Raw genomic sequence first — 12,923 nt, 5'->3', positions numbered from 1 at the left:
CACCTAGCTGCCCCAGTATACTTCATGTCCTCAGCTAATAATCATCATGGAACATTTGAAAGTGGAAAGACACCTCTAGGTTCCTCCTCTATAAAATGAAGGGCGAGACTACATGACCACTGAGGTTCCTCCCAGCTCTAAATTATTATCCTATGATAATAGCTTACTTTGTTTAACGCAGTTTTACAGAATACTTAACATAATTACCTCATTTAAGCTATACCATAAGGCAATGTGGAACATAATACAAGTATTATTTTCCCTCTTTTGTAGATTAAGAAACAGCGTCAGAGATAGCTTTCTCAGTCACATGGCTAATAAGTGGCCAAGCTGGCCAGGTCTTCTAAATTCAGTGCCTATCTCCACTCCTCTCTATTGTCTCCACTATTTTGTTGAGTAGACAAGACACGCAAATAGGAAATATCTGGAGAAAGACTAAGCCTTAAGCAGTGTGGTATTGTTTATTAGTACAGCAGGAGTTCACAGAGAATAGAGACCACTATTATCTGGAGTAGGTTGTGGTGTTGTTGTTTAGCTGTATCTGATCCCTTTGTGACCCCATTTGGGGTTTTCTTGCCAAAGACATGAGAGTGGTTTGCCATTTCCTCCATTTTGTCAGGCAGCCAGAAGTTAAGTGCTTTGCCCAGAGTCACACAGGTAGGAAGTGTCTGAAGCTGGATTTGAACTTGAGTCTTCCTGACTTCATGCTTTATCCACTGAGCTACCAGCTGCCTCTGGGCAAATCATGTATCCTGGGCATTTCAAGTGGAAAAAAAATGAATCAAAGCAAACAGGAAAGAATGAACTTGGTCTATGTAGAGGACATTTGGGAAATCAGCCTGATTCAAGGAGAATGCTTATTGTGGAAATAATGAGAGGGGCAGCACAGAATAGCCCATATAACCCTGGACTTGGAATCAGCACAACCTAGGTTCAAATGCTATCTCAGACACTTACTATGGCCCTAAATAATAATAACTAATAGCAAGCATATGTGTGTCATCTACTATGTGTCAGACACTATGCTAAGTGATTTACAGGTGCTTTATTTGATCCTCACAACAACCCTGCAAGGTAAGTGATGGTATTATCTCCATTTAATAAATAGTTGAGGAAACTGAGGCAAACAGAAGTTAAGTGACTTGCCCAATGTCACACACCTAAGTATGGTTCTGTAGCCAAATTTGAACACAGGTCTTCCTGACTCCAAGCCCAAGTCTGTTATCTGTTGTACTACTTCTGGGCAAATCATGTAGCTCTTCTCATCCTTGTTTGTAAAATGTGGGCAATAATGACTACCTCACAGAGATGTGAGTTAATGTGTGCAAATGCAATAAAATCTGCCTGGCACTATACTAAGCCCAATGGGATACAAAAGGAGGTCAAAGACAATCTCTGCCTTCTGGGAGTTTATAGTCTATCAGAGGAGCATACAGTCTAGTGATATTTAAGTGTGACCTCCCTGTTATTCTATCCGATGGCATTAGGGGAGAGAAGGGATTTTCTCTGCCCCCTGGACCATGATGTCTTATAGTAGAGCTCCTTGCTCCATAGAAAATAATCTGTCCAGCAAAAAACACAGATATCCAGTTTTAGGGTGACATGAACACAGAGAGATAACATTGAAATTGCTTCAAGCATCATAATCTCACAAAAGCAAAGAAGAGAGACAACCACTGATTCAAAGGAGAATGAGTCCTAGCCACTGAGAGTCGAGCTGTAGAGAGGCACAGGGCCAGAGAACCCAGCTGAATGACTCAAAAATTAACCCGATGGTGTGAACAGATGTCTTTCTCTTTCTCTCTCTTTCTCCCCCGTTAACTTAGAATGCTCAGCCAAGTTCTGATTAGTCAACAGAAGCTGCTGAGTGCATAACCTAACCTGTTTCGGTTCTGTATATGTGTGCATATTACCTGTGTTTCATAGTAACCAAGATCACCGCAACAGAAGACTAAAATTCCCCAGTCTCATTTATCAGGTATGACAATTGTTCCATTGTGATCTCTCTTTGTCAAATGCGACAACCCACAGGCATTTAAGAAAACATCAAGATTTATCACCTGTCCAGCTGCCTATTTTCGGTCACTTGGATGTTTTGATCTTCACTTGGGTGCTGAGCATTTTTTTTCCCCTTTCATTATGTACCATGAGCACATCATCACATGAGGAGGCTTCCATAATATGCCTCCTACGCCTGAGATTTTAGGTTTCAGGCCTTCTCTCCCATGATAAAATATGAACTGTCACAGATACTGTTCGGTCTATTTATCTCTGAATTACTGCCCCTCGTATTAGAGTTTCCATCAGCTGAGTGGAGGGGAGAAATGACTGCATTGTTTGCCCTCAAGGAAACAAATATCTGATCTCAGAAATGCCCTTAATAGTCGGGGCAAGAGCAGAGGAAGGAAATGGTGTAATGATAGCAGCCATGCACTCATGCTCAGAGAGAGGTGCAGGCAGTGAGTTATTTACTTTCTATCACGTTTCCATCTTCTGCAGCTCAGTCTGAGATCTTCTCTATGGATTGATGGTGTTTAAATGAAAAGGGAGAAGGAAGAGATAAGAGGAGGCCCTCTTGACTATCTGGTTCCATCCTGTCCAATACCCATTAGTTGCTGGGACACCAGTTCCCTTTCCATGGTCCCAGGCTGTGTCTGATGGTAGCCTGTCTTGTACAGTAACTTGTGGTCATAGTGTGCACATTTTTATTTTTTCTCACAAATAAGGTATCCAGGACAGGGTGGCCTCATTTTATAGGTGAGGAAACTAAGGTAGAGAGAGATTACATGTTGTTCCGAAGGTCACATAGCTGGAAAGTGCAGGTCCTGATCTCAGGTCTTCATTCTGCAAGTGTTCCTGTTACTAACTTCTTTGAAGGAATTACATGAGGAAACAGTAAATGCATGAGGCTGAAAATAGAGATATCTGGGATTCAGGATAATAGATTTATAGCTAGAAGGGACCTTAGTGATAATCTCATCTATCACCCCCTCTCCCCCATTTTATAGATGAAAAAACTCAGGACCAGAGAGATTAAATGAATTGCCCAAGATTATACAGTTTAGCCAGTCAGTTAATCAGTAAATTAACAAAGATTTTCCAAGAAAACCCCAAATGGAGTCACGAAGAATCAGACACAGCTGAAATGACTAAACAATGATAACATATGCCACTGTGTTAAGAACTGGTGATAAAAAGAAAGCGAAAAGTAGGATCCATGCCTACAGGGAACTCACATTATAATGGGGGAGACAATATACAAATAACTGTGTATATTATATTATACATGTATATATTTATATGTATGTCTGTATATATGTATGTAAGTGACCTCATAGATATGTATGTATGAATACATATATGTAAATAGAAAGATAACCAATAGTTGAGACAGCTAGATATAGATGTGAGAGAGAGGGGAGGGTGGATAAGGAAAGAGAAAAGAAAGAGAGAGATGGAGGAAAGGTGAGGGAAAGAGAATGCTAAATTAGGAAAGGTGTTAGAGAAAAAGATAGAGGGAGGAGGATAAGGAAAGAAGAGAGAGAGAGAGGTATCTTAAAGGGAAGGAACAGGCTAACCTAACAAGAATCTGGGTGGGGCAGCTGCCCTCTGGGGAACCCAACTAGTAATGAGAGTATGAGTTGTAGGAGTAGGGTTAGTTAGTTCCTAGAAGGGATTTTAATACATTAAAAAAAAATACCTCTACATGCCCATTCCCTGAAGAGGGTCCTTGGTCAAGCCAAAAAGCATCCTTCCCCACACCCTGCATCCTCTGATTCTAACCTCCCGCCCATGTCCACTCCCCTACAACATGTTGCAGCCATTTTGTGCTAACTTTGCCACATGCCCTTAGGGGATTAATTTCATTTCTCTGGGCCTTATTTCCTTCATCTCTAAAATGAGGAAATTGGACCAGATGACTTAAATTCCCTTCAGGGCTTACATTTCTATCGTATTGTCTAAGAATCCTGCACCACACCTGGTATTTGGAATATCTATGCTTCCCAAATAACGAGTTTGCTTGAATTTTTCTGTTTTCAGTCAGTTTCCCTAGGCTTCTTTAGACACAGGCCACATAAAGCCCAAGGATGATCTCTGAGGTCCCTTCCAGCTCTCAATCCTCTGGTCCTAATGTCTGTCCTTGGCTGTGGAGGCATCGTCTGTGGTTTGGAGCTGCCTTGGCCAGTTGTAGACTTTCTGCTGGCTGCCACCTCCCCCAGGTGGGAATGTCACCTCCACTCACTTCTGTCCTAGAAGCCTTGGGGAAGTGAGCCACATGCACTCAGCCCTGACAGGTAAGTGCCTGCCACTTATAAAATCCAATAAATAAATTCTAAATAAATATATTTCCAAATCGAAACCATTTTGAGCTGCTTAACTGAGTGCATATCTAGTCCTTTGTACACATATTTGTACAAAGTGTTGCCTGTAATTGTAAAGATGCTAGCCTCAGGGAGGCTTCGTTTTTCCATTGAAGTCCCCTTGATTTACTGTACGCAATATGTTACAGCTTCCTTATTTGCTCCTTTGGGACAGTTACTGACAGTAAATCTCTATTAAAATATTCTTCCATATGGTTGCATGAAAATTTTATTGCAGGGAGCCTGGGGCTGAAGGTCACAGCTGAGTAGCTGCAGTTAAGTATTGCAGTCTATGGACTCTGAGGTACATCTGTTCTGGGAGCGAGAGTAAAATTAGAATTTTACTGTCAATAGCAGCTCTCCAAAACTAGTTACATTTGTTTACTGTTGCAGGGCTTCTCCCTCCGCAGTGCCTGAAATCTGTGTCACAGGCCAGAACAGGGACAGGACCGAGGATGGGGCTTTCGGTCCCAGGAATCGCTGAACCTGGAGGTCACTGGAAAAGGTCCCTAATGGATATTTCATTTATGATACATGAAAATTTAATTGTCTCTCCCATGATTTGAGCTGATCACTCACTCACATGGTTTTTGGCATCAAAGTGCTTGTTTGTTCTCAATGCTTCCTGGGCAGTTGATTATGCAAACTTAATAAATGATACCAAAGTATTATTTTTAATCAACTGCTCAGGAGCCCATAAGAAGCCACCTAGCACCAAGTTCTCATCACTCTATGCAGCTGGGTAAAAAGAATTGGGGGTCTGAGGAGGGGGAGGGAATCAGAAGGCATTTGGCTGGGATTTGGACATCATTATTTCTTCAGTCAGTAGATCACACTCATCCGGAAAAAGCCCCCGAGGTTGGGAAAATCAAGGGATGTTTGAAAACACTACTCCATTCTAAGGACCTGGGGCATGTCAGGGTGTTATACTGCTCCAAACATTACATTTAGCATTTGGGAACTGGGGTCAGCCAAGTGTTAATCTTCAGCTTGTATTTGCTTAAAATAAAAACGGAAACTTCCAGGCATGTTTCTAAGCTCATCTTTTTTAGTGGTGTGACATCTATACTGACTGGCTCTTAGCCAACTCTAACCTCTTTCCATGTACAGTACCATGTGGAAATTTTGATGGGGAAATCAGATTAAATGCATGGGTAATCAGTACTAAGTCTGTGGGTACAGTGCTCAGGAGTACCCCAAATCTATCCTACACTCAACCACAGTTAACTACAGTTGGTCCCCTGTATGGTAATATAGCTCACAGATATGATAGTATCATTCATTCCTTTGAACTGAGTGATTCCAGTCTCTGTTTTTGAGACTTGCCCCCATCTTTATCCCCCCCCCCCCCACACATCTCCTATTACCCCTAGAAGGTGTTTGGAAAGTATTAAAACACAATTGATTTTAATGTTTGATTATTTTTTTAAAATTAGGATATAGCTGGGAAAGTATGTATGAAAATAGTATGGCAGAAACTAAGGCATAGATCAACATCTTATACTGTATACCAAAATAAAGTCAAAATACATGATTTAGATCTGAAGCCTGATACTATAAGCAAACTGGGAGAGCAAGGAATAGTTTACCTGTCAGATTTAGGGAGAATAGACGAATTTATGACCAAACAAGAGATAGAGAACATTATGAAATATAAAATAGATAATTTTGATTACATTAAATTGGAAAGTTTTTATGCAAACAAAGCCAATGCAACCAAGATTAGGAGGGAAACACAAAACTTGAAAAGAATTTTTACAATTAGTGTCTCTGATAAAGACCTCATTTCTAAAATATATAGGGAAATGAGTCAAATTTATAATAATACAAGTCATTCCCCAATTAATAAATGGTCAAAGGATATGAATAGCAGTTTTCAGATGAAGAAATTAAAGTTATCTATAGTCATATAAAATGCTCTAAATCATATAAAAACACTCTAAATCACTATTGATTAGAGAAATCCAAATCAAAACAACTCTGATGTATCACATCACACCTATCAGACTGACTAACATGACAAAACAGGAAAATGATAAATGCTGGAGAAGATGTGGGAAAATTGGAATACTAATTCATCACTGTTGGTGAAGCTGTGAACTGATTCAACCATTCTGAAGAGCAATTTGGAATTATGCCCAACGGGCTATAAAACTGTCCATACCCTTTGTCCCAACAATACCACTTCTAGGTCTATATCCCAAAGAGATAATAAAAATGGGAAATGGGCCCACATGTACAAAATTTTTTATAGCAGCTCTATTTGTGGTGGCAAAGAATTAGAACTTGATGGGATGTCCATCAATTGGGGAATGGTTGAACAAGTTACTGTTGTGCTATAAGAAAAGATGAGCAGATGGACTTTAGAAAAACCTGGAAAGAATTACATGAACTGATGCTGAGTGAAATGAGCAGAACCAGGAGAATATTGAACATAGTAGCAGCAACATTGTGTGATGACTGACTTTTATAGACTTAGCTGTTCTCAGCAATGCATGGATCTAAGACAATTCCAAAATTTTTCATGATGGAAAATGCTAACCACACCCAGAGAAAGAACTCTGGAGTCTGAATGCAGAGGGAAGCATACTATTTGCTCTCTTTTTTTTTTGTCGTTGTTTTGTTTCTTCTTCTCATGGTTCCTCCCATTAGTTCTAATTCTTCTTTACATCATGACTAATGTTAAAATATGCTTAGTATGAATGTGTAAGTAGGATCTACATCAGATTGCACACCCTCTTAGGGAGGGGGGAAGAGAGGAAGGAGGAGAAAATTTGAAACTCAAAATCTTGTGGAAGTGAATATATAAAAATAAATTAATTAAAAAAAATTAGGATAGAGTGGTGGCAGAGAAGGACAACCCAAGGATATTATTGTAATTCCAAATAAATTAGAAATTTTGGAGCAGCAGGGTAGCACACTTCATAGAGCACTGGGCCTGGAGTCACAAAGACGAGTTCAAATCCAGCCTTAGACACTTACTAACTGTGTGACCCTGGGCAAGCCACAACTCTGTCTCTGTTTCCTTATCTGCAAAATGAACTGGAAAAGGAAATGGCAAACTACTCTAGTATCCTTACTGAGAAAATCCCAAAATGGGGTCACAGAGAGTCAGACATGACTGAAAATGACCAAACAACATTGAAAGTTAGAGCTTACTTTTTAAAATACATTGGAGAGAATGTTTGCTTTTGGGTTTTTTTTTTAGAATGAAAGAATCTTAGTTTGAATCCCATGTAACTACCTATATGCCCTTGGCCAAGTCTCTTACCCTTTTGGGGGTTGTTTCCTTATCTGAAAAGTGAGAGTTGGACTCAATGAGCTTTAATGATCTCTTTTCAGTTTTAAATTCCCTTCCATCTGTGCTTCTGAATTTCCACATTTCAAAACCATGACTCATTTACAGTCTCACGCTGGAACATCCCTTTGCTATGCCAATCCCATTATTGAGTTCCTCCTAGGGTCTCCATCTCTGGGAAAGATCCAAGCTGACCAACTCTGATAGAGTCACTCATGAGCCAAGTTTTCAGTTTTATTTCTATTCCTGGCTGTGCTTCTGGCTTTCCAGACTTTAGCACCCCCTACCTTTAGCACTATTCCATCTCACCTTTATAGCTTGCTTCTATGTCTTGTCTTCTCTTAGATTGTAAACTCCTTGAGGGCAGGAACTGTCTTTCTTTTTGAAGGGAGAGGGGAATAAGTATTTATTAAGTGCAAATTAAACAAAGGCACTGTGTTAAGTGCTTTACAAGTATTATCTCATTTTTTGCCTATATTTGTATCTCTAGCATTTAGTATAGTGCCAGACATCTAGAAGGAGCTTAATAGATGTTTGTTGCCTGACCTAACCTTGAATCTGTGACCCTAGTTTGGTTGAAAGTTATAGTCATCAGTTTCCAAAAACATTCCGTTGTTGAGAATACAGACCCAGTCTCTGGCTTATGACATCAACTCTAAAAATACATAATACATACATATATACACACATACACATATCTAGCTAGCTAGCTAGATATACACACATACATACTGATATAATTCTATCCAACTGGATTGGAGAAATTCTGTAAGTCAAATTGGAAATAATGAAAAGTAGATCAATTTTGAAGATATTAATATATCTTTCACCAAGCACAAAGTAAAGAAGAAGATAATCATATAAATATGGTAAAATTGGACTATGTATCTGGATAATTGGGAGGCTAGGTGGATAGAGTGCCAGACCTACATCCAGGAATACCTGAGTTTAAATGTGCCCTCAGTTACTTACTGTGTGACCCTGGACAAGTCACTTAACCCTATTTGCCTCAGTTTCTTCTTCTGCAAAATGAGCTAGAGAAGGAAATGGCAAACTACTCTACTATCTTTGCCAAGAAAACCCCAAATGGGGTCATGAAGAGTCAGACACAACTGAAAAATGACTAAACAGTAACAAATCTGGATAATTCTGCTTGAAAACTTCACTATTTCTAAAAAGAAGATGTATGTACATTTTCAGACATGTCCAATGCAGACTGTTTTTCTTGGCTCTGCAGATTTGTTACAAAGTGGTTTGGGAGGGAGAGAGAAGATGACTAAAGGTTAGAAAAAAGGAAAGAGAAAAGAAAGTCACTAAAACATGCTTTACTTTGTGCATAGGAGGAAATAGGTCAGAAAGAATCATAGACAAGTAGTAGAGTTTTGAAAGTTATATGTTGGATTTATTATATATTTAAAAGAAAAAGCAAGTTATACTAGGGGTCCGTGATTTTGTGTACAATCTTCTTCTGATCTCTTATGTATACAGAAATGCCCATTTTAGTTGGTGTTTATGTTCAAAATTTTTAAAAAAAGAACATTTATTTCACTGACCTAGATTATCATCCTGAAATCTGTGATCTTGAATTATCTAAATTGGCAACAGCTGAAATGTGATCAACAGCTATTTCTACCAGGCAAAGTAGTTTTTGCAAAAATTCCAGAGGAGTCAATTTACAGAGGCACCATAGAGAATTTGCAAAAAAATGTTCCCAGATGCCTATGAGGATCCCCTTCCCTGGAATCTTGGCATATTCAGCTCTTCACACTGCCAGTGTAGAAACAACCTCGACCTGCTGTCCTTTTGGAGAACTGTATACGTTTTTGTCCTGCCTCAATCAGTGTCTCTCTGCATTAGCAGAGCTAAAACCAGACATGACTGAAACATTCTGCCCTATCCCATGCTCCATGGCTTGACCATAGAGCTGCATGGTTGATACTTAGAAATTCTGGCCACCTCAGTCATGTGCCATTAAACAAAGAAATGAGCCAATCAGATATTTCACAACAGCTCTTAGAGCCTCAGTGTCATTCGCTCAAGGCTCCAATTCAAAAATGACATACAACATTGAAGGACTAAAGGAGGGGGAGAGGAAGGGGCTGAGTACTAGCAGAGGTGAAGAAGAGATACAGCAAGGGAGATGCCAATTTTTTTTTTCAGCACAGACATCAAACAATCCAGCTGGAGCAGAGAACAGATAACATGTTCTAGTTCATGCTTAATTTTTTTTAAAACTTGAAATTCAGAAATTAATGTCTGAGTTATTTTTTAAAAAGGATGTCCTTTTAGGAGCGTGTGTGTGTGTGTGTGTGTGTGTGTGCTTGCACACGCACATACACATAGTGGTTGTTTACAGATGTCTCTCCTAACCCTGGATAGCTTGGTTGGCGTTGTACATTTTTTTATTATCATTGCAAATGATTCTCTTTTCTGTGAATACAGGAGCAGATAGTCATAGTGTAGATGGAGACAAAGGTAATTCCTTTGTTGTAAAATCACTATATAGGAGAAAGAGAGAGGTAGAGCTAGGCAAACACAGAGAGAGAGGAGAGGCAGAGACAGAAATAGAGAAAAGATGAGAGAGGGATAGAGAGGAAAGGGGAGAAAAGGAGAGAAGGAAAAGGGGATAAGAGAAAGAGAGAGAGAGAGTGCAAGAGCACTACACTAGACATGACTGTGCACATGAGGCTATGATTTGACCTTCAGTATAACTGAATCCATGATACAATGATATGGCTTAGAGTAGGGTTTTATTGGCTCATAAAGTCACTTATGAAGCAAGTTTTGGGGTCTAAGTCTTTTTGTGTAAAATTTATTTGTTCAAATAACCATATAGAAAGTGGTCATATCATGTCAACATCTGAGATAGTGAAACCTCTGTGCACAATATATCATCTCTTTGTTTTAAAAAAAAATGGACCTATAGCTTCATTTATATAGAGAACTCCCAGTAAGAAAATGCCCTCTACTGATGTAACTCAGCAACTGTTTTGTTACTTTGGATTTTAGAGGTCCCTAAAAAGTGAAATGATTTGCCCAGGATTGCATAGCCCGAATGAGATGGCCCTTGACCTAGGTCTTCTGATGTTAAGGTCAGCTTTTTCTCCATTGAAAAATGTTACTATGTGTGTGTGTATGTATGGATGTGTATAGGTCTATACATACATACATACATATATACATATACATATACACACATTATTTTTTAGAATTTTCTTGGCAAAGATCCTGAAGTGGTTTGTCATTTCCTTCTCCAGATCATTTTACAGATGAGGAAATTGAGGCAAAAAGGGTTAAGTGACTTACCCAAGCTCACACAGCTAGTGAGTATCTAAGGTCATATTTGAACTCAGGAAGTCTTCCTGTCTCCATGTCCAACACTCTATCCATTGTACCACCTAGCTACCCCCATCCATACATACGTACACATAAACCCACAAAAACAGAAGAGACCTACAGAAAATCTGTATTCACTAAGCATTCATTGTGAAGCTTTTTGTATTTTGTTATTAAAGAAGGGGGAAAGATCATTTTGAAGTTAAATCACCTAGTGCACCCATCTATCACTTGCAAAAACGTAATGAGCTGAATCCTGAAGCCAGGACCTCAGCATTTCCCCCCTCTTTCGGGTGAGACATAAAGAGTAATTTTTCTTGATGTGTGATCAAACAGTGGATTAAGACCCTTGTGGACCCAGTGATCAATTGCTGGTAATAAGTGATAGATCTTGTCAGACTCACAAAGACGTACCCCTACCCAAAGGGAGGGCAGTCTCTGAGCTGTGAAGGTGCTTTCTTAAGTAATGGCCTGAGAAGGGGCTGCTTTCCTTCACTCTATCATTATCTTCCATACCCAAACCATGCCAAGTTTTGCATTGAAGCCTGCTGCTGCGCCTTGGCGTGTAAGCTAATATTAATTACATGTATTTGGGTACTCACTTAGGCCTTAATTGGTTTCCTTGTATCTTATTTTTCAAGGGAGGAAGGTGTAAACTCGCCCTAATATTTTACCCACAGAGAGTGCACAGACATAGACATGAAATGAATCCCCCCTACACTCTCCCCCACATCCTGACAAGCCAATAAAAATGATATTAGGTGATTAAATGTAGAAATAAAAAAAAGAAGTCAGACATAATGATAAACTGTAATGAAGTTAAACAGCTGGCAGACTCCTTGGTGAATTTGCCACCTGATGACTGGCACAAAGATCTAGGCAATGCCTGCAGCCTTCCAGTCAGTTGGCAGGATCTCCATTTAACATTATCTCTCATTCATTAATTGGCTTGGTGGAAGCTAAATTTTTTCTTTTTTTAATCATTCAGAGAGAATTTTTTAATTTTTGTTTAGGGGGTTGGAGATGGGGGGCGGGGCAGGACACAAGGAAGAGAAAACATACTGTTTATATGGCCAATCACAAGTGATTCAAAATGGCATATTATAATTCACTCATCTTTGGCTGGGAACCAGTTTTGTTTTGTTTTGTTTTTTGAGTGAGGTAGAGGGGGAAAATCCATTCCAGAGTTACCTGAACTTGTACTTCAGATAATTCTGGGAAGCTATAAGCCAAGGTTAGATTCCTATGTAGCCCCAGACTTGGGGAGGGAAGCTCTATTTTTACATCAGGCCAAAGAAAGGGATACAGTAGGTTTTAAATTTTCTCCTAATGCAAAGGGGAGGAATCTGACAAGTCAGCATTTCCTCCTGGTTTAGCTGTAAAGGAGGACACTAGACTGAAACAATTACTCCTGAATAATCAAACTGTCTCCATTTGGAAAACATTTATAATTTTAGATACAATCCCAAGAAGACTGAGTCTATGCTTTTGTAGTGACGCACATAAAAAGACAAGCAAGAATTATGATGGGGGGGAATGGGAGAGGGAGGGGTTATAGAGAGGGAAGGTCAGAGGTTGAAGTAGCTTAATTGTTGAAACATCGCAAACACATAGTTTAATCCCATATGGACAAGCATGTCACTGAATCGGAGAATCATGGACACTCAGATTATATAAGAATAATACATCTTGTTGGATCTCTTCATTTTATAGAAGCAACGTAGTATCATGGGAAAAGGATTGGGCTAGTAAGAAGAGCTGGATTCTAGTCCTGACTGCCAATGACTAGCTCTGTGACCTTGGACAAATGATGCCTCTAAACATCTTTGAACTTAATTTCCTAATCTATAATGAGAATTCTGGCCTCGATAATTCCTAAAATCTCTCTCTCTCTCTCTCTCTCTCTCTCTCTCTCTCTCTCTCTCTCT

Source organism: Petaurus breviceps, unplaced genomic scaffold (assembly GCF_028583685.1).
Source record: "Petaurus breviceps papuanus isolate PSGF00001 unplaced genomic scaffold, PetGlider_PUasm1.0 90775, whole genome shotgun sequence".
In the NCBI taxonomy this organism is placed as follows: domain Eukaryota; kingdom Metazoa; phylum Chordata; class Mammalia; order Diprotodontia; family Petauridae; genus Petaurus; species Petaurus breviceps.
The sequence above is the reverse complement of the archived record's forward strand: the minus strand, read 5'-3'. Positions refer to the sequence as shown.